General features: G+C 40.8%; 1 protein-coding gene across 3 annotated transcripts in view; it reads left to right on the top strand.

Moving 5' to 3' along the window:
* The first annotated feature begins 223 nt into the window (after window positions 1-223).
* The window catches only part of TRPC4 (transient receptor potential cation channel subfamily C member 4), a 134,218-nt gene continuing 107,520 nt past the window's right edge, over window positions 224-26,921 (top strand). Inside the window, exons 1-2 of one of the 3 annotated variants that reach the window (XM_048295142.1) lie at window positions 224-487; window positions 1,034-1,320. The gene's annotated coding sequence lies outside the window, so the exon portion shown is untranslated. Of the gene's footprint in view, window positions 488-768; window positions 1,321-1,356; window positions 1,542-26,921 lie in introns of those variants that run through there. The other 2 variants (XM_048295141.1, XM_048295143.1) reach the window with 2 other exon arrangements.

Raw genomic sequence — 26,921 nt, 5'->3', positions numbered from 1 at the left:
CTCTGTACGTTGCATCTTTTTCCTACCATTTCTTAGCTCGTGTATTTAAGTTCTGTCATAATTTTTTTAGGGAAAAGAGAAGTAAAGTGAGGAATTGGGTGTCTAGCAGCCTCATTCCCTCTGCTCCTCTATTACTAATCTTGGCTGCCGCTTTATCCCGTTAACGTCCAGGCCGGGCTGACCCAGGGGCACCGGGCGAGGCTGGGGCGGCGCAGGGGGCAGGGACCACCCGGCTGGAGGCTGCGCCGAGTGGCGCACCCAGGGCAGAGCTTTTGCTGCGCCTCGGGAAGGAGCGTCGGGCGAGCTACCTGGAGCAAGCCTCAGCTGTAGGCTCGAAGCGCGGCGGGCGAGGCCCCCGCGGAGGCTGCATGAGCCTGCATAGAGCCCTGCATAGAGCCCCACCGCGGCTGCATGGAGCGGGTCAGGGCTTTCCTAGATGCGGAGGGACGTAATAGCCAACTTTCTCCGGAGTCGAGACTGCTCCTTGGTGCGTGTGCCTCCGAGCGGTCCCGAGCGGTGCGCGTCCTCGGCTCGCCGACGAGCCCCGCTCCAGCGCTCGGCGGGCGCCTTCTCGCTCCTCCCCGTCCCCGGGGCGCCAGGCGGTGAGCCCCGCGGAGCGCCCTGGGGCGGCCTCTGCGCGGAGCCCCGCGCGGTGCGCGGCGCGGCCGCGGGGGGGCGCAGGCGGGCGGCGGCGGGCGCGGAGAGCGGCGCGGGCGCGGGGGCAGCGCGGCGGGGGCGGCGGCCGGGCGGGCGGGGGGCGGCGGGACAGCGCCCGCCGAGGCTGAGCCCGCGGCCGGCCCAGGAGAGAGCGCGGCGGCGAGGACGGAGAAGCTCGGCGTGTGCCCCTCCGCGCTCCTTCTGCCGCTATTGGGGTGTCTTTCCCCCCTCCCCGCGCCGCGCAGCCCGCGCTCCGGAGGGGACCGCCGCGTCGGGAGGAGCTGGTACTTTTTGCAGCCGGCATGAGGCTTACCGAGGGAACAAGGAGACGCCGCGCTAAGCAACCGGGGAAGAACCTTCCTCTCATCTGTTGCAGCGGAGTCCGGCGACAGGAGCGGTCCCCCCGACCGGAGGTGATGGGCACCCGCTGACTCGTGGGCGTGCGTCCGAGAGTGCCTGCATGTGTAGGAAACATGGAGAAAATAAAGTAAAAAATGTGGATAGTGCCTGAGACGGACGGCAGCCAGTGAAATAAAGCAAACACCTTCTAAAAGGATTTAATTTACAAACAGGATTGAAAAGGGTACAACTTCCATGGAAAAATGTGACCTGTTAAAACAGCTGTCGGAAGATGCCGGCTGTCGTTGCAAGCACCTAAACCAAGTAAGTTTTCATCAACTTTGATCTATTATCTTTCTGAGCCTCTCATTACCTTTTTGACCGTCTGGGGGAAAAAAAAAAAAAAAAAAAAAAAAGGAAAAGAAGTCCCTAGGACTGTCTAAGGTAACTTTTTCCGCCGACGCAAGCAGCATAAAGCGACATCATGCACGCCCTTGGCCCTTGGTGATAGTCCAGAGGAGTAGTAGGATCTCTTCCTTCCTGTGGTATGTAATAAACGTATTTTTCCCTGGCAGCCGCTGCCGTGGGAAGCGGCATCCTTCGGTCGCTGGGTGACACCTGCAGCCCAGCGGAGCGCCCAGGGTGCCGGAGGGAGCGGGCCGGGGCCGCTGCGCGGGGCAGGAGGAGGCTCCGCACCTGCCACCCGCGCAGGTGGGGGCCCCGCCGGCCCGCCCTCGCCCCCGCGGCTCCTGCCGGCGCTGAGCGCACCGCGGCCCCCGGCAGCGCCAGAGCGGGAGTTCGCCTGTCGCGCACACGGGTGGGTGCGGGAGCCGCGCCGCGGGCCGCCCCTGGTCCCCACGGTAGTGACGGCCGCAGCTGCGGTATCCCCGCAGGCGTGTCTCCCCGAGGGGACCTCGCTCCCCGCCGGCGCAGTCCGCAGGGACCCTCCAGGGAAGGCGGGCATCCTGTCAGGAAGCCCCCAGGAGGGACCTGGAGGACGGCGAGATGCAGATGGCAGGAGCAGAGCAGGGTGAAGTGGTTCCTGGACAATAGGAAGGGGCTGGTGGGTTCATCCCCGCGTGGGGTTTACACGGGCAAGGCCCTGACTCCTGAGGTGGTGGGAGAGAGGCTATGGTCTTCTTGGGAGGAAGCAGCTGATGCTCTGGAGGTTTAAATGCCGACAGAAATTCAGCACTCTACCAAGGGACACAACTGTAGTTGTGGCTACAGTTGTCCAAACCTACGGATGTGTTAATCTATTATTTCCCTGTTTTTTACCAGAAATGTAATTTATGCACTTTTGTTTTACTGGACTTAGTTGAGTGACTTCCTGTTAGCATGGCAACCGAATTTTAAATTTCTCTACACGTGACTTGTGAGATGGCTCTTCGAACATTACAACACCTTTCAGGTAGAAGTAAATAAAAACACCTTCTAATGTGTGTTTTTGTTACAGAGAATGGGTACTCCACAAACAAAAAATAAAAAAATAGGTACCAGAGATTGCATGTTGGTTTCGTCTGAGAAATAAATATTTCTAAGAAACAGCACGCATAGAGGTTTTCTGTAGAATGCAGAATAGACAGAATGGGAAATAGTTTAAGTTCTACACCAACATTATAAATACTAACATTACAGCACCTTTAAGTCCAGTTTGATTGAATTTTCAAATTTAATTGTACTGCAGTGATATGGAACATTTCAGTGTTTATGTTATTTGCTCCAAAGCCCACACCTGCATAACTTAGCAAGGTTTTCTGTACAAGCATACTGAATTTTCCATAAATTAGCCTCATTCACTTAAGCAATAGTTTCGTGTACAGTTAGAGAGGCCAGGCACCAGTGAGAGTGCTTTAGACCTGCTTTAGAAAAGAAGAAATTCTGGAAGACCTGAATTTACGCCCATTTTTTAGGCAAGACTCAGAAATAAACTTTGTCCTTCAATATCAAAATAGCTAAAACCAAACACAGTTTGGTCTTCCTTTGGTGTTGCCTTCTACATTGAAAGGCCTTGGTTTTGTTTGCAGAAGGATGGCATTCTTTACTATGTTTTTCTCTTTTTTCTTCTGTTGTTCAGGCTTAGGAGCAGATGAGACTCTATTTGGAAACAGGAAAACAAAAATATGTCTGTCGTTTAAATTTAACTTCAGCCACTTACTCTGACTCTATGTATAGTAGTCATTGCCCTTAAAATAGCTCCAGAAAAAAATTCCATTTCTTCTTATCTCATGCTATTTAGAGCCAAATACTGCTAGCTGAAATTTAGGTGAAATTGAGGTCACTACAGATCTGGTATGATTTTGATTATCTTTTTGAGATATCTTTGCTTATCTACTGAAAATGTTGGGTCCTGACCAATGTGGCTCTGCTCGTGGTGACAGTGGGCTTGCATTTCTTCAGTGTGGAGAGACCACCAAGTATATATTGAAGGACACACATAGAGAAAACTGTTAAGGGATTAGCTTTCACTTTTGTGTGTGTGTGTTTATTGCCTGACTTAAATGACAAGGAAATATGTGCATTACTGCTCTTCCCAGGACCTGAGACCTGTCTCCATACCAGCACACTGTTTAATCTGTCAGCTTTTTACGGGATTTGATTCCCTGGTGTGAGGTGGCAAAATCAACAGGGAAAATCCTATCTGGCGTCTCTGCTTGCCTCTGGTGGTGCTGCTAGTCAGTGTTAAAAGGGACTAAATTAATTCTGAAAATGATGACTAAGTCACCATAACTGATCTTACAGAAAGGCAGCATAGAAGCAGGAAGAAAAGACTCTGTTATAACCTGTTTAAAGAAATATCAGATAAAAATAGATGAAGAATTGTTCTATTCAGATACCTAATGACTTTATGAGTGTCAGAATTATCATTACTTTTTCTGTTCAGTTTTAAGCTGTGTTGGATTATATTCTTGTTACTTTCTCAAATACAATATTCTTCATTACTGAAAGATGTTTGTGTATAAAACTTTGTGTGTAAATCAATCTTCCATCACCATGTTTTGTGTCAAAACAAAATTCCAGAAACCATCTGTTTTACAAGTCCTGAATCATGGAGAAAGACAAGCCAAACTTGCCCTTGCTTTATTACACTGACACTGCCTTAAGTAGTGTAGCATAGTGTTAGTGTAACACCAGCAGCAATGGTGCCAGGATCCTCATGTCCACTGCGATTTGTTGCTGAAAAAAGAAACTCTCCTGACTAAATACACATTAATTAATATAGTTTTATGTAGTGAATACAGGGGAAGGCTGAGCAAATTAAATCTTTCTGTAACAGATACGCATGCAGAAGTCCTTCAAAGGGGCATTACCTTTCAGTCTAATAGAATCTGAGACTGTCAAAAGAAGAACAACTGAAAATAAGACAATTTTTTTGCACAGTGAAGTTTTCAAAGGAATTAAAAGGCTTTTAGTGTGCCACAAAGACTAAAAGTAACAAATAAATGACTTTGCTATTATATCATATTCTTCTTGGAGTTGTGGGCTGTTTTGGTTTCATTTGAGGTTTTTCTTCTCCCTTCAAACTTCTGTTTTGGTTTAAATTCTCAAAGTACTTCTTCCACTCTTTTACAACTATATTTCTGGTTTAGATATTGACTGATGTGAGACAAAAACTGAAAAGAACCTTGGATGAAAATTCCTTTTTTTTTTACAACTAAGTTATTTTTCAGCAAATGTGGGCTGAAAGCTTCCTTAAATTTGAGTGAATTTTATGTTTGTCTAAGATTACGAACCAGTCAAACCTAATCTCTGAAGTCTGACAGTTTCTGCAATTTCTTGATCACTGAGTCTGTGCTCGCTACATTCATCTCAAAAGCTTCTGACATATTTGTGCATGTCAGATGAACCATTGGAATGTTATAATAATATTATCTGGTATATTATGCAGTGGGTAGAAAGGGGAACAGTAAATGGAGAAAGATTTTTCACTTGGCTTTTCGGAGAAAAAGATTCTCCTGGAGATGCTTTCTACATATCATTGAAAACTTCTGAGGAGCAAGCAACCTTTCCTCAGGAGGCAAAGGCCTCCATCCCACCACTGGTGCATGGACAGCCCTGTAGCAGCCAAGCCATGGGGTGGTGCCCTTAAGCTCTTCCAGTCCTAGCTCAGCACATGCTGGTTTTCCAGGATACACGAGGTCTTTTTGTTTGGTTTGGTTTTGGTTCTTCAGAGCGATTCTGATACCAGTGTTAAGGACCAGAAGTACATCCTTCCTTGGCTCAGAGAATCAGAAAGCTTATGCTACCTGCATTCACACCTTAGACCCTACTGGCAAAAGAGGTCCTGGGCTCCTCATGTCCTTGTGCCAGCTAGTCAGGCAAAGCACGGATTGGTTGATTTAGAGCTGGCACCTAGGAGGACACCAGCCTCCTGTAGATCTTGTAGCATGCAGGCTAACTTTTTGTGGCTACTTTTGATAACCTTGAACTCACATGAAATACCTATTTGCCAGCTATCAAGGTGAACCCGTAGTGTTTCTCTTCCTTTCCTGGAAAGAGAAGGGCTGAAGGAGAGCAATCCTCTGTATTGTGTCATCTCCTTTATAACAGAACAAGCATCCTCCACAGGTGACTGTCTCTCTTTGTTAACCATGCAGCAAAAGCCAAGACAAGGAACCTTCCTTCTTAAGATAGATTTGCTGAATCCCAGCTGTGCAGAGCAGGCTATGATAGTACATCATAAAGGCTAAATAAGCACAGAGGTCAGTAGATACAGGATAAATGGATGCTATTATCATCAGCCTCAAAGGTACATTTAGAAACCCCAAAACATGCATACACATGCACGTACTCCTAGCTGCTGGGCTAACTTCTAAAAAATCTGTAAATAGCATGAACTCAGAACTGCCTGTTGGATGTACACTTCTGAGAGTTTGCCAGCTGCCACCTCTGCAATCCAGTTTCCTTTCACAGAATTCTTCAAAAAATAGATTCTTATGCAAACTATCAATAACTACTTAAAAGTTCTGTCACTTTTCAGCTCAGGTGTCTGCTTCTCATGTCTGTCAGAGAGAGGCAGCTGCTGCCAAAGGACACAGCATTTTTCTCAGTGATGTCTGAGTAGTGGGGGTGATTATTAACCCAGGTCATAAAGCATGAGAGGGGCATTAATACAGCTCTGTATCCAGCCCAAAATGTATGCTGAGAAGTTGGCCTGGCCTGAGAGCCTCACTAGTCCTTACATCTCATCTCCTAGAGAGATGTAGGCATTCTGCCAGTAAAGACCTTCCTGCAGTAGACTCTCTGTGGATTCACTGAGAATTCAAATTCACCCTCTAACCATCATTTAATTAAAGTACCCACTCACATCGGGGTACTAGGCTAGCAGTGCTAGTAGAATCAATGCTGTCCTGTGTTTTTTAAATTAATGGGTAAACTTTTAACTGTGTTCCTTCTATAGTTCCCTAAATCAGGGGAAGAATATCAAAGATTTAAAGAAGAAATCTGTACTACTCCCTAGCATACAGATGTTTTTAACAGATTAGCAGTTTGCTGTCAGGCTAGAAAGTACTGGACTAAGAAGACAGAGCACCAAATTTACATCCAATTAAAATGAGATTTTCTTCTATATGTTTTTCTTCTAAAAATTGATATACTTTAAATTTATCTTTGCCAAAAAATATTGTATTCTGTGCATGGATTTGCTACCATCATTTCCATTATAAAAAGTAAACCAGAACCTTTACTTCATTTGAGTAAAGGAATGAAAAATAAGATTATAGCAGGAAATGAAGGGTCATATTGTGTCTGATTTAAGATTACTCCTAGTTCATTCCTATATACTAATTTCAATTAAAAAAAATCTAATGAAAAACTTTGAAAAGCTCTAAAAAGGGATTTTTGAAGGGAAGGCCTGTGTTTTTTTTCACCTAGGACACACAAATTTGATTGTAGTTGTAAACACCAACCACCTACATTCCTTGTATAGTCACTGGAGAGAGACAGAAACCTCCAGTGAACCAACTAATCCATCCAACTTATACCTGACATAGAGTGGAAAGAATCAGATATTTATTGTTGCTGATTGTTGTTTGATTTCACACAGCTGAAGTAAGGAAAAATGAACCTTACCCTAGTGGTGTCAAACCCCCCCCCCCCAAACAACCAAAATAAACATTTTCAGAGGAGACAATAAATAGACATTGGTTTTCTTCTAAGCTGTCTTGAGGTCCTGTTGACTTTGCTGATACTGATGCAGACATCACAACAATGTCTGCAACGTAATTTAAATATCCTGTTGTCTGTTCTCAGAATTTTTAGGAGTTTGTGAATGGATTGGGTAGCTGAAATACAGCTTCTAGTTGTGCCAAGGGCAATGGGAGTGTCAGCTGGACTCTTGCAAAAGAAAAACACACAGTTCTGGGTGCTCACATCCAAGGGCAAGGTGTCTCTTTTCCAGAGAGAACACATTGTATCTGTGGAGCAAGGAAAGCACGAACAGATTCTTTCTTCAAATGTTCTCAGCATTGCCAGTGCCACAGTGTACCTTAGTCCACTACATGCAGAAATTATCTCTCAGTGATGAAATAGTTTTAACTGATGTTCATGTGGAAATGCTCATTATTATTAAACACTTCAAAAGGAATCCTTCTGCTGCACTTCAGCACTGACTGCTGAATGGATCCTGCCTATCTTCCACTGAAAAATAGCTAAAATATCCCATTTGTGTTTTGGTTATACAGACAACATTTTTATTCTTTTAGACTGGGAGAGGTACTGGCCATTAATTTCTGATGGTAATGATCTGAAGTTATGAGAGCTGCAGTCAATCCCTTTCACTTGTTTATGCTGGCATAGTGAGTTTGTTTTTCAAATTTGGTGTGTTCCATAGTACATTTATACCTACAACACCACATGTACTTTCCCTATAGTGGCTTTTCCCTAGCTAACTGATGCCCTACAGCAGGAATTTTGACCATTAATAAAACCAAATACAAGTTGCCTAGAGAACAGTTGTCTAATTTGCCTTAAGCCTCTTAGCTACAAAACTGTCATTCCAAAGGCAGTAGCTAACTGTTTGTCTTTGAATTCATCTAGACACCATAACATCAGACCTCTGAGTCTGTATAGCCTTTAGAAAGAACTTGGTAACTTCATAGGGTGATTCATATGACATATCTTGAAGGAAATTAATTTCCCTCTGCAGGGTGTGCATTTCTTCCCGTTTGTAATGAAGGAAAATTGGGATGACAAACCAGCCTTGGATGTCAGTGTTTTGGATTCCTGGCTTAGTGAATATGTGTCTCGCCTTTATTTTTCACATATTTTAAATTGAAGTACTTTATTGTGTCACATAATGATTAATAAGGTTTCCTAAGTCTAATATGAAGAATATGTTGTATTAATTTTTTTAAACTGTTAAGGAACCTAGTACCTACAGCACAGAGATCACGTATTTCAAGTTGATGACATAGGCAGGTGTTTATACTAACTACTAGTCTTTAACTACTCTTGTATTTTCTCATAAAAGGCATCATGCTTCATAGAGAGCAATTGCAAAATAATATTTTGGTCTGAGCACTTATATAAAAATATTTTATTCATGATTGTTTAACTTAGTGATATTAACTTTGAGCATAATTTATACATTGAGGCCAGTTGTACCACATACTGATGTGATTTGAGATGATAACATTTATTTTGTTTGTGTCTTTATATAGAACTAAACTTCCACATAACTCTTTTTGTTCTTCTTTTTTTTTTAATTTAAAATTTGCTTTCTTTTCACAATACTTAAACCAGGCAGACTGAGCAGGGGTTTGAAAGTCCCTACTTTTCAGTGTGACTTGCCCACAGACGAGAGAAGCAGGGGATGCTCGGTGAGCTGGGTTGCATTTCAGTTCTTGGGCACTAGTCCATCTCAGAGCTGCACTGATTGACTGAACTATCTTAACTGCACAAGCTGGATTTTATAAGGATGGGTTAGGATCAAAGAAGGATTTCTCATTCATCCCCACCATGCTTCCCGTGCACTCATTTCCTAGACACCAGCCTCCTTTTGCTACTGCTTCTGCTGGCTTTAAGCCAGGTTGGAACTTTTTCTATATGAAGAACTCCTTTGGGTTAACTGCAGACAGGATCTAGCTTTATAGGTTTTTATAATTAAAAAGATTCTCCAGTGCATAGGATCTGGATGTGTGTCTTCAGTCTGTTCTGTCGTTTTATTTTGTTAAAGAAACATTACTCTCGTAGCAGGATATTTCCTTCTTAGCAGCCTTAGCGAAGGGTTTTACCAATGTCCCCTTAACTGATGAGCTCCTGTGCATTCACCCATGTCCCTTATTAACTTCGGATTTCCCATTCACTTGCTCAGTACATGAAGTCCAGAAGTTGTAGGTGAGCTCTTATGGAGACTGAAGGGGATTTCATTTGGCTTCAGTGGCACCAAGTTCTGTGGGAAAGAAACAATCAGCTGTCCCTGAGGAGAGGTTTGGGCTAGCAGTACCTGTGTCTGGGTCTGTAGGTCTGTGTGATAAGATGTTCAAGGAATTCATCATATGGTTAATCCTCAAAGCCTTTGAAATTCTTCAGGGCATTGCTAACACCAAATTCTTCAGGGCATTGCTAACACCCAAGAAACATGTTATTTAAGACACTGTATCTTGCAATACCCAAACCCCACGTGTCAGGGTCCTTATTTTCAGAAAGAATCACTGCTGATTAATGATTCTTCTCAGTGATAATCTACAATCAGCCTTCTCTTAAAACCAAGAATTGCTGAATTTGGGCAAGATAGCAAGGGCATAAGTAGGACTTTGAGGAGGATAGAAATAAGTTTACATTTCAAAACAAAAGTGGACAAAACAGTAAGTGTTGTCATTTCAGAGCAATCAAGGAAATAAAGGACAATGAATACCATGACTCTTGAGAGGCATTAGCTCACTCAAGTAGGTCAGCTCATGCTCATCTTTCCCATGATACTCCCAGTGACAGATAATAGACATCTTTAAGGGCTTGATTTCCTTCTGGAAACATAATGGGTTGGCTGACATGTACTGGGGCAATGTACCTTAATCATCTTACTCCATTAGTGTTTTCCTGCCAAATTGCCTACTTACTGTTACTTTAACTCTCTTTACTTAAACCCATTGCTGAAAAACAAAGCCTACAATAAAAATTACCTAAACAAATCCACCACTCATGATAGCAAAGCTTTATGGTCAGCACATGATGGAATTCATTTTAAGAAATAAGATGATTCCTTCTAATTTAACCTTAATTCAAGAAAGTATTCAAGCATAAAGAAGTTTGGTGTTCTACTGAAAGTAGCTTCAGAAGGTGCTTCCTGTTAAGCATTGGCTTCATTCCTCTACTCTGTATGAGACATTTTCACATTTTCCTTAATCCAGGTTTAAGGAATATAATTTGAAAATTTGGGTGAACATTTTATATATGACAACAAAGAAAAATATCAATAATGCATAATCTAACATCTCTTTAGCAATTTCCCAGGTGTTAGAAACATATTTAAGATGTTTATGCTATGCATGTTTGCATTCTCCCTTGGAAGTATGACTTTGATTCAGATATTCAACTCATCGTTCAAAATTTCTCCCATTCCTTTACCATAATTGCCTGAGAAAAACTCATTTTATTATGTGCTTTTGTTATATAAGCAGCTGTCATTTAAGAAGGCCATTTTGTAGCCAAAGATGCCATGTTCAAGAACTCTTTCAGCTGCTTTTGCGTATCATAAAGGTTCCTAAAATCGCAAAAGCTTTCTGATTTTTCATATTTTTGTGGTTTTTTTAGTCATACATTGCAACTATGTGTGCTCTTTGGTCTTAGGGAAATATTAAAATCACAAGTGAATTTAAAATTATGATAATGGTCAAAGTAATTTGAAATTACACCCGCCTTATGTGAAATTTTACAAAATACAAAATAAAACAATTGAGCCTTCTCATTAATCATACATGCGTATCGATGATGTAACTTCAGAAAATTTGTCCCCTTAGTTTCAAGAGAATTGTAGGACTCTGGCAGCTTCTTGTTTCTTCTCAATAATTTAGCAGTTTATGAAAAATATATTTTGTTTACTTTTCCACTCTGATGCAGTTAATGGAATTACAAGTTGTGGAGAATCTAATCCAAAATCTCTTATCTGTTGAGTATTTTAGAAAAATATGTAATCCTGAAACATTCATCTGTTTGCAATTATTGCCATGATTGCAGCCACATCTGTCCTGTGTAATATAAAGTTTTCTTCGTTCTCTTTCTAAATACCTTTTTCTTGCAGTTTACAGACTCATATATATTGAATCTTCATGGAGGGAAGCAGTGTACCTTACTTTTTAAATATACTGCTATAGTTGACAAGGTCTAAAATCTCACTGCGTCTCATTATAAGAATTCCTGCTTCTTTCCATTGCTGGGAAGTTGACTTTAAGAATGAAAATCAAGTAGGGAATGACACGTACAGTTTTTAAACCAAACCTCTTTTTTAATAGTTTGTAAAACACTCAGGGACCGTTCCAAACAGGATTTTATAGTATTGCCAAAAAACTGATTTCCTTTTCAAGGTTATAGCACATCAAATGAAAAAAAAAAATCAGTCTTGGGTGTCTACTATAAGGAGAACTCTAGTGTACTATTACGAATTGAATATGTTCAAGCTGTTATTAATACTTCCAGTAAATCCCATAAACTTCACTGAACATAGGGTAACATGGGTTTAACATTTTATCTACCTAAGTTAACTGTGAAACCAGGTGTTGTATTGTGATGGAATGATTTCCCGGTTTATGGATGCCCCAATTGTATTCTGTGCCAAAATATTAGTATTTATAGATCCTTACAGTTTTGTGTGTATATACACACAAATAAGAGCACGTGTATATTTACATGTGGAGAGAAATATTTATGTGCACTCTGTAACTGGCACATGTGAATGGTTCATATTTGCTCTGGTGAGTGAAAGAGAAGAGCTAACCAAAGTTCAGGAATACAGCCTATTAAAGTGTCTATCTTGTGTGAACACACACAGAGTTATATCAGTATCCCGTTGGCTGGGAATATTTATCTCTCTGCACTTGTTTATAAGATGTAAAAACTAAGTGACTGAGCCCAGCTCTTGGCCAAGTACGGCTTCTTTGCCACCCCAAACAGAGCAGAGCTGTGAACTTAATGGCAACCTACCAGGGCATGGAAAGTTAAGAAAGAGGCAGTTACTTTTCTTGTGAATTTAGAGATTCACAGGAGGTGGAGGCTTCTTAAAAGCCAGCAACTTCTGTCCGTGGAGCTGACATCCCTGACACTGTGGAAACTTAGACACAGCTCCTACAAAGGTATTTTTTTCCTCAAGTCTGGTAGCTAATACAGGTTGACTAGGACTAATCTATTATCTTTCACTTTGTTTATTATCCAAAAGGAATTTTTTTTTGTAGACTTTAATGTAGAGGTTATAACTCATGCAATTAAAAGCACAGCAGTGTATTAGATTCATGTAAGTCTAACAATAACATTTTTAACTGTTTGATCCTCAGGTGAACTGCACATGGCAGCTGTCAGGGAAAGCATCTGAAAGGAGGCAGGATACGCTTGTGCTACACGGTTTCAAAACCTCCTTAGAAACCTGCTTTTGAGTGCAAAGACTAAGGGGTACATAATATAAAATGAAAATGTAGTCCAGAGAAGCTGTGCATGCCCCATCCGTGGAAGTGTTTGGGTTGGATGGGGCTTTGAGCAACCTGATCTAGTGGGTGTCATCCTCTCTCCATAACAGAGGGGATGGAACTAGATAATCTTTGATGTTCCTTCCAACCCAAACCTTTCTAGGATTCTGTGATATGATCCTTCAGGATCCTGCTGGATGTTTCACAAGGCATCATTGCAGCAGCAGAAGCCTGGGAGCTGATTTATCCAGTTCCTTTCAGTGCTAGCTGGTAACTTATGCAGTGGAACTGGTAAATTCCTTGATCAAACAAGGATAAGTGCTAAGTGCTACCAAGACAAAATTAAGGAAATGCAAGGATTTGACTTGGGTTGCCAGGTCAGAAATGAAGATGGCCAAAAGCTGCTCACAAAGTAGATTTGCCAGCTTAAGTGAAGCCAGTAGCAGCTGTTCTGGAGAAAAGATAGAGTCCAGACTCATGTTTGCTGAGGTCCATAAAGCGGGCTCTTTTCTTCATTCGTTGCATGATCGATTTTCACAGATATGTTCACGGTTCTTTCCTTTAATAGCCTAGTGCTTATCTCCTTGTTGTTTTGCAATCATATATTCCACTTTTAATTATCATAATTATTTTACTCTCATGCAAAATCCCCCAAACTATACAAGGTCTGTCCTAGTGCTGGATGATAGAGAAACCTGAGGGTATTGGGGTTCCTTCTCCAAATGTCTAAGTCTTGAATTCCAATACAAAGAAGCTGAATAGTCCTCTTCAGGTAGATAACTTTATTCAAGTATACAAGAAGCAGTAACAACCTCTGAGAGTCCTTTATTAAGTGAAAGGTCCTAAGTCATCATACCTTGTTATCTCTGGACTGCTGACTCTGTTCCTGATCAGAGGGCTGGAGTTTCCAGAAGTGTAGTAACACTTACCTCTCCCATTTTCTTCTGTAGACTTAGGAGGTTTCAGTAGTGGTCAGAAACATGACTGCAAGTTTCCTATAATGCTAAAAACCAAGGAGAGGACATATCCAAAATGTCTATTTCGAGTTTAACTAAAAAAAAAAAAAATTAAAAAGGGAAAGAAGCTGCTACAGGATTAAAGGTATAAATTGGAGAGATGAGATCAGAAAGCAATAGTAATTAACATCTGTTTGAAAGAAGTTTTAACAGCTGTTTAATTCCAAAAGATTAAGAAACTGTTCAAGTAAAACACACAGACTAGGAGGAAGTACACTGAGGGATAGACAAATACTGAACAGATTTCTAACAGATTTTAGGAGTAGATAAAACCGTGGTTTGCTGAAGGGGAAAGAGATCACTCCAAGTAGAAGATTTAAGATCGAATGGTATAGTAAAGCTATATCACCGTGAGTCAGAAAGGTACAAAAATCACTTTCTCTGTCATTTCCTAGTGCCAGTGAGTGAAAGAGGTACTAGTAATTTGAGAAATAGTATTTTTTAGGCTATAAAATAAGTAGAGCTTTGAGCTGCACTGGTAGTGTAGCAGTACTGTTGTACTTACACACATGTTAGCTCTTTATTGCTTTCTGACCTATAGTATCTGGCAGATTTAGACAGAAATCCTAAAGTAATTAATTTATTTATCATTTTCTTAACCCCAGCCTACCTAGCTAATTCAAAGTTTGCTTTACCACTGACTTCAGCTGTGATATTACTTAGACTACTGAGTAGTTGTAATGCCTTTGATATTTTAGCAGCAGTCAAGATTGAGAGACAGTGTGAGTGGTGGGACAAACTGGCTTACTGGAGTGTTGGCAGTAGAGGATGGAACATTTTACCATATACCATTTTGGAGACTTCACATGAGAAAAATCAAAGGGGACATGAGAATGTCTTAAAATTTCCTGGGAAAGCACTGAGAAAACAAGATATGATAATACCACTGGAGCCTTAAATAACACTATCTGAGTGACACCAAAAGTCAGCTATGTAGTATTGTGGATGTAATTGCTGAACTGTAGCAGTCCTGGCAGCTTTTGAGAATCAAATGAATCATGTATTTGGGTGGTGTAAGATTCTTAAGAGTATTTAATTTTCTCTAGCTGTTGAATAAGAAGCAACACAGAGCAAGAGCTACATGGTGTCTTGGCAGTCAAGTAGGAGAGACTCCAAACAAAGAAAGAGTTGGAACAGATCCCTGAAAATGAATATATTGTACTGGAACAGATAGATGAAGCTAGGTAATGAAAACAATCCTTTTTTTTTCCCAAATAAAATCAATTGAAAGTGAAAGACTACCATATGAAATGTCAAGTGATCTTGATAATTTGTGTCTTTTTCTGAAAAAATTGTGTTGGTACTTTCTCTAGAAAAAAGTGTTGATTTCCTGAGTATCAGATATGTAAATCTTACTTGTGCGAAATAACACAATGAATTTGCAAACTGTAGTGGATTATGGTCTGGAAGATAGTAACTTAAATGAAGAAAATAAACTCTGTTATTGGAAATTTTTCAACTGATTTGAATACAGTCACAGTCTCACTGCCTGCATCTAGATTTTTTTAAGCCTAGTAACGTGTGTTTAACAGTGGCAGAAAAAGTGTATCTATAGACAGGAGTATAGTAACAGAGTACCTTTACTTGCTGTAGTACTCAGCAGGGTCTTTGCCAGATACAGTTTCTCTGTGGGTTTCTGTTTCATAAAGTCATCCAATCTTCTATGAAGCCCACAGAAATTTTTAGCATCTTCACAATCCTTCAGCAATGAATTCCTCAAGTAATTGCTTGAAGTCTCATCAGCTCTTTCTTTTTCTTGAACCTGACTCTTACTGCCTGTTTGATTGCCTCTGGATCTCACACCTGAAAAGCCAATGAACAATTAATCCATGTCTGTCCTTTTCGTGACACCCATAATTACACAGACCTGCATTACATCTGCCATCTATCCTTCTTTCACAGAGTGAAGATTTGTACCTTATTTAGTCCTTCTGCTTCTGGAAGGTCTTCTGGACATTTAATCCTTCTCCTGCCCTTGCCTGGAGGTTTTCTGGTGCAACTGGCTCCATTTTTTTAGATAAGGAGCCTAGAAATGCATGTTCAATCCTGCACGCCTCTCAAACTACAGACACATACACGTTTGCATTAGTGTGAGTGAAAATTCTGTTTGACAGGAAATGGGCATAATAATTAGAGAAAATTCATCTCAGCTTTTGGGAACCATGACTCCAAATTGCTTGCCTTGTCCCTTTTTATAAAAGAAAAGTTACAGAGTACTTCTTTTCCTGAAGCCAACTTGGCAGAGGTAGCTGAGACATGTAACTGGTCATAACTCATTTATGCATAGACGAGAAAGGAAGATCTATAAAATATCTTGTGCTTTGTTTATGTCAATCTATTTCAGTGCTGGGAGCTTAACTTTTATTCTACTAACTGAAATAAAGATCTAACAGTGCTGCAGAACCTGAATCATTATCTTGTAGAAATGCTTGCTAATGCTAGTGATCAGTCCTTTTAGTTCCTGTACATGTGTTAAAATTCTGGTTGTTGCTCACTGTAGCATATGGATCTAATGGAAATTGTAGAAGAAGTTTTGTTATTCACTTGAATTTTCCGTCTCTGCCCAGCTGAACTTGTCATTCTGAGTTGGTTAAAAATGTATCTCAGTCAGGCTGTGGAACTGTAGAATATGAGAATAGGAATTTACTGAGTCATATAATACTGAAAATAAGAGTTGGGAGACTACTCACTTAGCCATGCAGAATCCACTGTTCTTTTCTGTCTTTCACACTCTAAATACACATATCACAAAGTTAAAATCCCTCTTTTTCTTCAGACTTGAAGTTTATCATTTAAATGTATGTGTTTCTCTTTAAGACATCCAAAGAAAATAAATCAGACATCCTTTAACAAAAGGTTAACAGTTCAGTTGTTTTACCAGTTTGTCTGTTGGGAAAAGGAGTCATCATTCAACCTCATTTCTCTCACGTCTACCTGAAAAATTTACAGTTTATATTATAGGCCTGTTAAGATGCATTTATAATCAAGTTCCGCTCAGTTGGCAGTGACAGAAACATAACCCAGCCATGGACTAGAGCAATTCTGATTTTCACCAGAGTAATGTTTGAAAGCTCCGCACATGCCAAAGAGTGATGTCAGTTCCTTAGAACTGCAAGGTGTTGTCTTTGTTACTGTATATGATCAGCCACAGTAGAGGGAAGCCTGAGTAGGCAGAAAGCCCATGGTTGATACATTTCCAACCTTTGAGGAACTATTAAACTTGAATGTTTTTCACTGTATTATAATAGATTTTTAATTACAAGCAATACTAAAATAATTTGATTCTGTCATGCTTCTCTGTGACAGAGCATTAGAGATGATGATCTGGTAGTTCAGACGTGCCGCAAAGTCTATAACTCATGTCACTATTTAATCTGAATACAACACTGCTTTGTGTTTTTCATTTTGTGGTGTTGCTGAATTCTTTGCTCAGCAACTGCACTGTAAGGCTTATTCTGCTCTTGATATGTTTTGATACGGGATTGAAATACTTGATTCCAGCAGTGCTCAGCATCTTGATCTTACTGACATAGATCACACCCTTTGACAGCTATGCAAACCCTTGGGATGTCACACAATTGCATTACTCTTTCAGAAAGAAAAAGACTCAGCCTGCATTGGTTCATTTGGGTCCTTACCACAGGCTGCAGTCCTTCATGTACTACTCCAGCATGGGTCCCTTCCATGGGGTGCAGTCCTACAGGAAAAGGCAGTTCCAGTGTGGGTCCCTCATGGGGTCACAAGTCCTGCCGGCAAACATGCTTCAGTGTGGTCTCGTCTCTTCATGGCGCCGCAGGTCCTTCCAGGAGCCTGGTCCAGTCCAGGCTTCCCCCAGGGTCATAGCCTCCTTTAGGCACATCCACCTGCCCCAGCGCGAGTCTCCTCCACAGACTGTGGGTGGGTCTCTTCTACGCTCATGGACCTCCCAGGGCTGTGGAGCACAGCTGCTTCACCATGGTCTGCACCACGGGCTGCAGGGGAATCTCTGATCCAGCACCTGGAGCACCTCCTCCCCCTCCTCTCCACTGACCTTGGTGTCTGCAGGGCTGTGCCTCTCACTCTTCTCTCCAACTGCTGTGGTGTAGCAGTTCTTCTTCTTCCTAAATATGTTCTCTCAGAGATGTTACCGCTGTCACTGATGGGCTGGGCCTTGGCCAGCAGTGGGTCCATCTTGGGACTGGCTGGCACTGGCTCTGTTGGGCATGACGGAAGCTTCTGGCAGCTTCTCACAGAAGCCACCCCTGCAGTTTCCCCCACCCCCATGAAAATCTTGTTATGCAAACCCACTACAGCCCAAGCTTAGCTCCCCTAAACTCATTATACTTGTTCAAAACCAGCACTTCTTACATTGCATCTTAATGTCTCTCCAATTAAAAGGTCTCACTTCTGATTCACCAGTTTCTTCCTTTTCTTCTTGGTGCTATTGTACTTACCTGCAGTGGTCCAAAGCAGATGTTGTTTACCCTGAAGAATCACATTTTCTAATGGCATAGTTATTATTAATAAAAGCACATTATAACAGAGGGATCAGTCTGGGATTAGTTACATCTTACCTAGTTTTATGAACATAAATAAATAAATAGACATCCAAAATTTTAGTTATTCATTGGTGCAAAATTAAAAGTAATCATTTTTTCATTTTGAGGCTGCTTGGGATGAAAAAGCATTTACACATTGTCCTGGGTTGCAGTGTATTCCATTACCATCCTCATGAGCTGTTGAAATCAGGTGGGGCAGTGTTTCCTTGTCTCCTCCCCCCAGACTATCTCTCTATTAATGGCCCATCATTGTCCTGCCACATGACTCAGAGATAACTCCCTCCGGACTATCTTCTGTTAATGAGCCTAATCAACACTTGGCCTCATGACTCGTTACCCCACTGTGAGATGCTCCACCCAGAGGGAGGAACCAAGCATTCCATCCTGGATATAATCTGAGGTTCCAAACACCACAGACACCCTTTCCACTGGATTCCCAGAGGACAGGAGCTACACAGCTACCACTGGACCTTCTGAGGAAGAGCAGACCCCTTTCTACAGCATCACTGCTTCAACAGAACCACATCCACCGCTTCAGGAGGACTGCAGCCACCATTTTATCGGACTGCCACCACCACCCTGACTAACAGGGTGTCAGGTTGTATCCTGACTCTGTCAGTTTGAACCAATGTTTTCTGCCTTTTTTTTTTTTAATTTCCCTATTAAATTTTTATTCTGACTTGGTGCCTCCCACTGGTTTTTTTTTCAAACTAGTACACACATATATTTTGGATTACCAATAGAAATTATTATCTTGTGCATGAGAATCAAGAATGAGTCATGAAGAAACAGGGGAAGAGAGAATTCCTATCAGCCAGACAAGATAGACCTCTCGGCTCCATGAGCACTGCTAGAAGCGTATCTAATGAAGGAACAAACCACAAAGGCAGACATTGGAAGTACATTCCCAAGCAAGGCATCTAGATCTTGCAATTGCCAAGTATGGTCTGTTTATGCTCACCATAAATGTTAATGCTATGATTAGAAGAGAAAAAGGAAGAAGAGGGCAGGAAAACCAGCAGGAGTCATAACAATGGCAGAACTTGGAGTAAATCATTCTTCCTGAAATGGACTGCTTATTTTACTGGAGATGGGCCTGTATCTCATTCTCATCATTAGACTATGCATTTGAAAGGTGTAAATAATAACTACAGTCTTGGAAAAAATTATCATACTTTATAAAGGGACATAAAAACTGCAGATTGGCATGGCTGGGCTGCACATTTCGTGTAGCTGGCTGTAACAAGAAAAAATACGAAAAGGAAGAGTCATAACCCATGCTGAGCTAATGGTGGGACTCAGTGATCTCATCTTCCATGAGTCTATAATTTGGATTTTTTTTTTTTTTTAGTACTTTTGGTATGTGGTCAGAAAAATTAAGAACTGAAAGACAATATATATAAAAGGTACTGCCAGGAGTTACTTCCAAAACAGAGGCTGTAGCAGCCTTACATCAGTGAACTGTTTAAGACAGCACTGTAGTATGTGGGTGGTGCTACTTTTGCCATTTATAGGCAATAAATACTACTCACTTTTGCTTAAGAAAGAATACTTAAAATTGCAAAATAGTTGTCGTAATGTAACCAAGAAGCCAACTTTTAGAAATGGTACTACACTGCTTGTTGTTTATAGCTAAAGAATCTAACATTAAACTGCTACTTTTTATGGACAAAATTTCTAGATCTTTTACCCCAAGGCATATTTAAATATGCAGAAAAAAGATTCCCTGCAATGAGAAAAAGTTTAAAAATTCACAAACCTTTATTTGAAAATAATCACATCTGTGCTGTTCACACAGGTGATAGTAAGTACCAGAACACACCTAATTTTTCCTAAAAAAAAAAAAAAGAATTTTTTTTAAATTGGAATTTCTTTCCTAAGGGAAGTGCTGGCTCATGAAATTGATACCATCCAAATAGTCTGGGAGAAGAGATTAATTTTGTGTAGAGTTTCCTTTCATTAACAATTGTTACAGAAGGCCGGCATTTTTCTTGCATAGAGTTACCTCTCAATAACTCTGTTTATCTCTGAATGTTTTAACTTAATATTCAAAATTGTTTCAAATATTTCATAAGTGCATCTGTTCTGCAATCCTGAAAATCTCTATGTGTTTTTTGTTTAATTCATAAAAATGATAGAATCATAGAATGGTTTGGGTTGGAAGGGACCTTAAAATCACCCAGTTCCAGCCCCCCTGCCATAGGCAGAAAACCTTCCACTAGACCAGGTTGCTCAAAGCCTGGCCTTGAAAATGTCCAGGGGTGTGGCATCCCCAGCTTCTCTGAGCAACCTGTTCCAGTGCCTCACAACCTCATAGTGAAGAATTTCTTCCTAATATCTAATCTAAACCTACCCTGCTGCAGTTTAAAGCCATTAATTATTGTCCTGTGGCTATCTGCCCATGTAATAAAATCACTCTCCAGCTTTTTTATAAGCTCCCTTTAGGTACTGAAAGGCTGCAAAGAGGTCTGTCCTAAGCCTCCTCTTCTCCAGGCTGAACAACCCCAACTCTCTCAGCCTGTCTTCATAGAAAAGAGCTCCACCCCTCTGATCATGTTAATAGCCCATCTCTGGACCTGCTCTAGCAGATCCATGTTTTCCCTGTGCGGGGGACCCCAGAGTTAGATGCAGCACTCAAAGTGGGGTTTCAGGAGAGGGGAATAAAGGGGCAGAAGCACCTCCCTCATCGTGCTGGTCATGCCTCTTTTGATAAAGTCCAGGATTACCCCAAAATAATGAGGCATATGTAAGTACCACACAATGTATGTCATGTTTCAAAGGAAAACACTGCCTTATAAAGTGGCCACAGTGGGTGGTCTCATATGAGCACAAACTTTCATAGTTGAACAGAAGCTTCAAACTTCAATAACTAACAGTAGCTATGATTTATACAGCTCTTAACTTTTTTTTTTTTAATAGGTAACAGAAGTATTTTTGATCCAGACCAATATGTCTGTGTGCATTTTGGATGTATGTATGAATAGGTCCAATGGCTTTATCCTAAAAGGTTTCTAATTAGTAAATGTGACTTCCATTTGAGTTTTGAGTCAGGTCAGTCTGCAGCTTCTTCATAAAGTTCAGCAAGGGCAGTATTGGCCTTTTTTTCCCCCAGCTGGAATGAGAGTAACATCTCTTCTGTATGCAGCTCTTGTCCCAGGTGAAATCAGTTTTACAGTCCTAATTCTGTGAGTCACTGGGCAACGTGACTCACCCAATATCACCCAGTGGTATCTTGATTTCCAGCCCGATGCTTGGCTCACCAGGTAACTGAACAGAAGTACAGCTATTCTGAAATCTTTTGTTCCCCTTTCTAAGAGTCTCTCCTAAGCATTATATAAGCATGTTCTCACCAGCACAAGAACAACTGTGACTATATATGAGTGTATATATAGTTCTGCAATGTGGAGCTGCTTGCTGGAGTTCTCTTACTCAGTTTTGCAATATCTATCACTTTTTGGCCCTTTGAATGGAGGTGCCAGGGATACAAGTAATTCTTCTGGAAATAAAACATATTTGCCTTTCCTAAACAGGTGCTTGGGAGTTAGCTTATGTACACAGTGATCTCAGAGGCTCCTTTACTTTCATTAGTTCAGGATGAGCGTCTTAAGGAGGAGGAAAAAAATTAGATGTTGTGACATGATCTATAAGTTCAACAGTTCCACAAAAGTTTTTTAGAGAGGCCAAAGTTAGATTCACTGACTACACATTTATTTCCTTTTAATTGTCCTCACTCCTTGCACTTCAGATGAAATTAGCTTTTTATTTATACTAGAAGTTGCTTTTATATGGTGGCTTACAAAAAAAAGTAATCTCCACATGTGCATGAAGAAATTCTCCTCTGAATACTTTATATCACTTAGCATTCAAGGATCTGAAAATGTGGCACATTTCTTGGTATCTTATACATAATTTTGTAGCTAAATTCTGGAATGTATTATTCAGTCTAACTGAGATCTTTGTGTAGTTTCCTTTCTGTCTTGGATTTTTGCTTTTCAGGATGTGGTGGGCAGGGCATGATGTAGAAGTGAAACAGAAAGTTTGTAAGTAAATGTAGCCAACAAAATGTCCTGAAATAATGATCTCCTTAGAGGTTTGCTTCATGTAAAATGGTACAACTCCAGGAATGATGATAAGCCTTTCATAAGCCAGATGCATTTAATCTTTTATATGCCCTGTGCATTCACAACATCACTTAGAATACTGTGTATGGCAAAGCCTTCAGAGTACTGTTAAACCCCATTAAACCCCACTGAGATTTAAGTAAGTGCTAGAGTGCTTGCTGAATCAAGGGTAGTCTTCTAGCTCTGTCTGTAGGACTGTTTTTGTGAAAATACATTTACTATTTATAGTCATACTGGTGTCCCTCCTCTAAATTTAATTCCTCCCAGGTGCCATTTTAGACAAAAAAATCACTGGCCCTACTCGTAGCAGCCATGTGCGAGGAAATGAAGAGATGGCAGAGAAGAACAAAGTAAGATTGTATGTTTTCTGCCGTGTCCCCAGCAATGCTTCAGTTCAACTGTCCCTTGGCACTTCTCCCCAAAGTCTCATACACTGCCCCACAAGATTGCACAGAGGTAACTTGCTCAGGCCAAAAATCTCCTGCTTGTGTGTAAATCTCAGAAAGGCAACTGGCGTTGTGTGCCATCCTCACCTCAAGGATACAGGCTGTAGAAGGCTCTGGCTGTTCGTGCCATACTCATGTTCAAAACCCGTCCTTCACTTTGACAGACACAGTTTAGACAAGATAGGAAACATGGAAACCCTCAGGCAAACATTAGGCTTACTGGCTTGAAAAAGGACCTCGTTTTTTTTTCCTTTTTGGGAGAAGTGGAGGAAGGAATGTTTCTCTGCTGGGAGGGGATTTCCTTTTGTTTCTTTCTCCAGTCAGTGTTCTTAGCAGCTGATGAAGCCATGCTTGGTAGGACAATCTCCTTGGGTGCCATTTGGCTTTTATGGATTAAATTCTAGTTAGGGTAGGATCAAATTCTGTTGCCATAGGAGCACAATTACTTTTGAGGAGTCCTAGGGAAGTCCATGGTTGGAGAGCTTTCCGTGACTTGTTCAGTCTTTCACTGGTTCCCTGCATCCAGCTACCTGAAACCCAGCTCCTTAACTACAGATCATTGGCAGAATTTGCCTCTGGACAGTGCTGTGGCTGTTTGCTAAATTGTCGTGGGCACTGTGGTCATGGAAACTTGAAGAGACGTGAGCCTGAGTATGATGAGTAAAAGCTTTTACCATGTGAGTTGGTAGTCTTCCATGTTCCTTTATCAGGACAAAATTATATGTTGGTCCATTATGCTTGGTGTCCCACACTGACATTGTCTCCCGAGCACATCTGCTCCTCTTCAGCACACACAGCCATGAGGACCATTTTCCCCTGTCCATCTCAGTTAGTGTGTCCCCTCCAAGCCAGCCTGGGATGGTTCCCAAATTCATTCTGACATGTCAGCACAGCCATAATGAAAATTCATAAAATCATATTCCATCTAAATACCAAAGAGGTGTATATTTATTCTAAGCACAGGTCTTAAATATGCAAATTTAAATTCTTCCTTAATTGGTAAGGTTGGAGAATTCTGCTTTTATGTTGTCTTTCTGAACCTGCATTAGCACTGTCTGGACTATATAACTTTGTTTAGTGATTGCCATAGAATTACTACCTCTTGTAAGATGATGATGTGTTTGGCAAATTTCATCTAGTGTGGCTGGTGCAGTCTTGTAATAAAATATAATTTGGTCTTCTTTACAATTGAAGAAACAGATCTTCCCAGGTAATAGTTACTTTCCTTTGCTGTTGCTGCTACTACTAAATTGTTTTTCCTGTCACTGTATGCCCAAGGGTGTCTATAGATCTTAAATGCAACCAAATACAGCAAAATAGCCTCATCAATATCTTGTAGGCTTCAAGGGTGAAGGGAGCCAAAAGGGCCATGATTCCTTGTGGAGATGTGGTTTGTGAGATTCCATGTGGGTGAGGGAGGAAGAGAAGAGAAGGACATGGCCCCCTTCACGGTATAACAAGAAGCATGGGGTCTCGGAGGGTGCTGTTGATGGGCAGCTCCATGACTGTGACAGCTTTCCTTGTCCTTCCCTTCTCCATCTCTTCATCTGAATGGCAGCCAGCACTTTCAGTCAAATAAAAGCTAATCTTCCCTTTCACATTTGCACTCAGGCAGCAGAGACAGGACTTCAGTCCTACTCCCTGAACCATCCGCTGCCTTGTTGCCACTGTGCAAGTCAATACAAATTCAGCGTCTGATTTCATCTGTAAAAGAGAGATAATCTCTCATTCAGGGAACAATTGCAGGTGAGGTTTGCAGTCAGCACTATGCCTCTCTGGGGAGGGTGTGATGTCCCATTGGCACTGCTGTAGCAGAGAGACAGTGCCATACACTTGAAGACAGACCTAAAAATAAGCACGTTTGTTGTTTCTATTTACAGCTGTTTTTTAAGACTTCTCACAGTGAAGTCCAGAATTGTACCTGCTAGAAAACAAAGTACTATAATTCTTTGATTATTTATCATGTTTTCATAAGTAGTAACAGCAGACTGTAGAACCTCCCTGAATGTATATTTTGTAATGACTGTACTTTGAAGTCATCACTGTCACATTACTTCAGTGTGCCTATGAGTGTCACTGCCATATATCACAAACGGGAAAGTCATCTCCTGTCAATCAAAAGAATAGGAATGAAATTAAAATGAATGCTACAGGTTTTCCCTTTCAAGCTTGTGCCTCTTCTGATGTCACCTATTAAAGCAAAGTATTCCAATAAGTGTATCAAGATTTTAAATTAGATTCTTACCTTTTTACCTTTTACCTTTAAATTAGACTCTTACCTTTATTTGAGCTGCAATATTGGAGTAAATTAAGGAAAATGTAGCAAGTTTTATTCAGTATTTCTTGATTTGCTCTTCTCACTCTTCTCTGTGATTAATCCTCAATATGTAATATAAAACTGTGCCATTCCTAATTAACTTTTACAGTTAAATAATGTTTAATTGTTACATTCTTCACAATAACTGTGAGAGAAAACTTCTGTCTTTTGTTGACATGTTCCCTGTGAAAAGACTTTTGAACTTATTAAGACTGTTTATTATTCCTGCTTTCATTTAGCTGATTTGCAATTCGCATCATCCTGCAGCCTCATCTACCCTTCAGGCAATGGAAACCAAAGTACAACTGAGGTAAATTTTTACCAAGCAAATCAAAACCACACAACTAAACAAAAAGTAATTTTCACACCCAGCTGTCAGCAAAAACTGTGTGAAAACACTGTTCTCAGTTCAATATGCTTGGCAATTTGTGGTGAGCATTCCCACTGGTGGGGAATGTTTAGAGGCATTTGCACAATGCCCTTAATACCATAGTTTAACTTTTGGTCAGCCCTGAAGTGTTCAGATAGTTGGACTAGATGATTATTGTAGGTCCTTTTCAGGTGAAATATTCCTATTCTATTCCTATTCTATTCTATTCTATGCTAGACCTGTCCCAGTGGTTGCATCTCTTTGCCCAAAAGCAAAGATAGGGAAAATAATATATAAATCTTGTGGCTGTCTTAGTACAAGGTTGAATACAGCTGGAGCATATTTTTTTGCCCACTTCTGTAGACAACAAACAAGACACCAAGGAAGATCAAAGCCTCATTTGCATTGTAGAGGTCAAGATACCCAGGGAGGACAAGTCATGCAAGTCGTCTGTATAGAACTACTGGGCAAGCAGAAATGCAGTTGGACACAAACTATGTCTGGCTAAAGGTGGGCAGTGTGATCCCCAGTTCTGTCTTCATTTCTGTGCCTGGAGCCCAGGACTCAGGAGGAAGTTGCAAATGGTTTCACTCCAGCCTCTCAGCATGTGTGAATGGGATGGTCCAGCCCTGGCTAAATTCTCTCAAAGCATGAGGGCATCCTCTGGCCTCAATAGATTGGAGGCTCTCACTTCCCATAAGAGGATGCAGCATCACCTGTGAAAACATTTTGCAGTGAGTTAACACAGGATGGTTGGCAGATGTTCACAGGCAGCAAGGATGGTGGCAGACCTGCACAGTTAGGACGCAGTAAGAATCAGTAAATTCCTAAATAAGGCCTGAACCAACATTTCTTGTGCTATGAAGATCTTTTAGTGATGCTGTTGTGGTGCCTTTTGCAGTGCATCTTGCTAATTCTGTCTTCTGTGTGAGGGTCTTTACATGAGTAAAAGAGCTACCAAGGAAATGAATCAGCGTTGCATGGTTTGGCTCTTGGTTTACTTCAGGCAGTTAAACATGGGCATGTGAGACTTTTTTTTAAATTTCTGGTTCCATTAAGGTGTAATGAACCTTGCCTGAGGGTGCTTTATGCAGATCACCTGAATCTTTTATAGCTGCTATTTGCATATTTCATATAAAGAACACTGAATCTCTGTGTGGCATTTCTGTGACTTCATCAAACAAATATGAAATTTGTCCTTGCAAGAGCTAGTGGGGAAATATATGAGGGACATTTTATTTCTTAATAAAGAAACTAATATTTATTTTAATATAATTTGGTATCTATAGGACTTGACTATTTGAGTGCTTTTAATGAAATCACATACACTATATTTGTAACCTTACATTCTGATCCAAAAATCTGTCCAGTGTCTCTATTCCAATCTTTTATAACATAATTCCAATATTTTTTGTCATTAAATATGTAATCCATAACAGAAATGTCATCACTTTGCATAATATATATAAAAATATATTTATAAGTATTCAAATATAAATATA

This window comes from Corvus hawaiiensis, chromosome 2 (assembly GCF_020740725.1).
Source record: "Corvus hawaiiensis isolate bCorHaw1 chromosome 2, bCorHaw1.pri.cur, whole genome shotgun sequence".
In the NCBI taxonomy this organism is placed as follows: Eukaryota; Metazoa; Chordata; class Aves; order Passeriformes; family Corvidae; genus Corvus; species Corvus hawaiiensis.
Note: the sequence above shows the minus strand (reverse complement) of the source record. Positions and strands in the feature narration are given on the sequence as shown.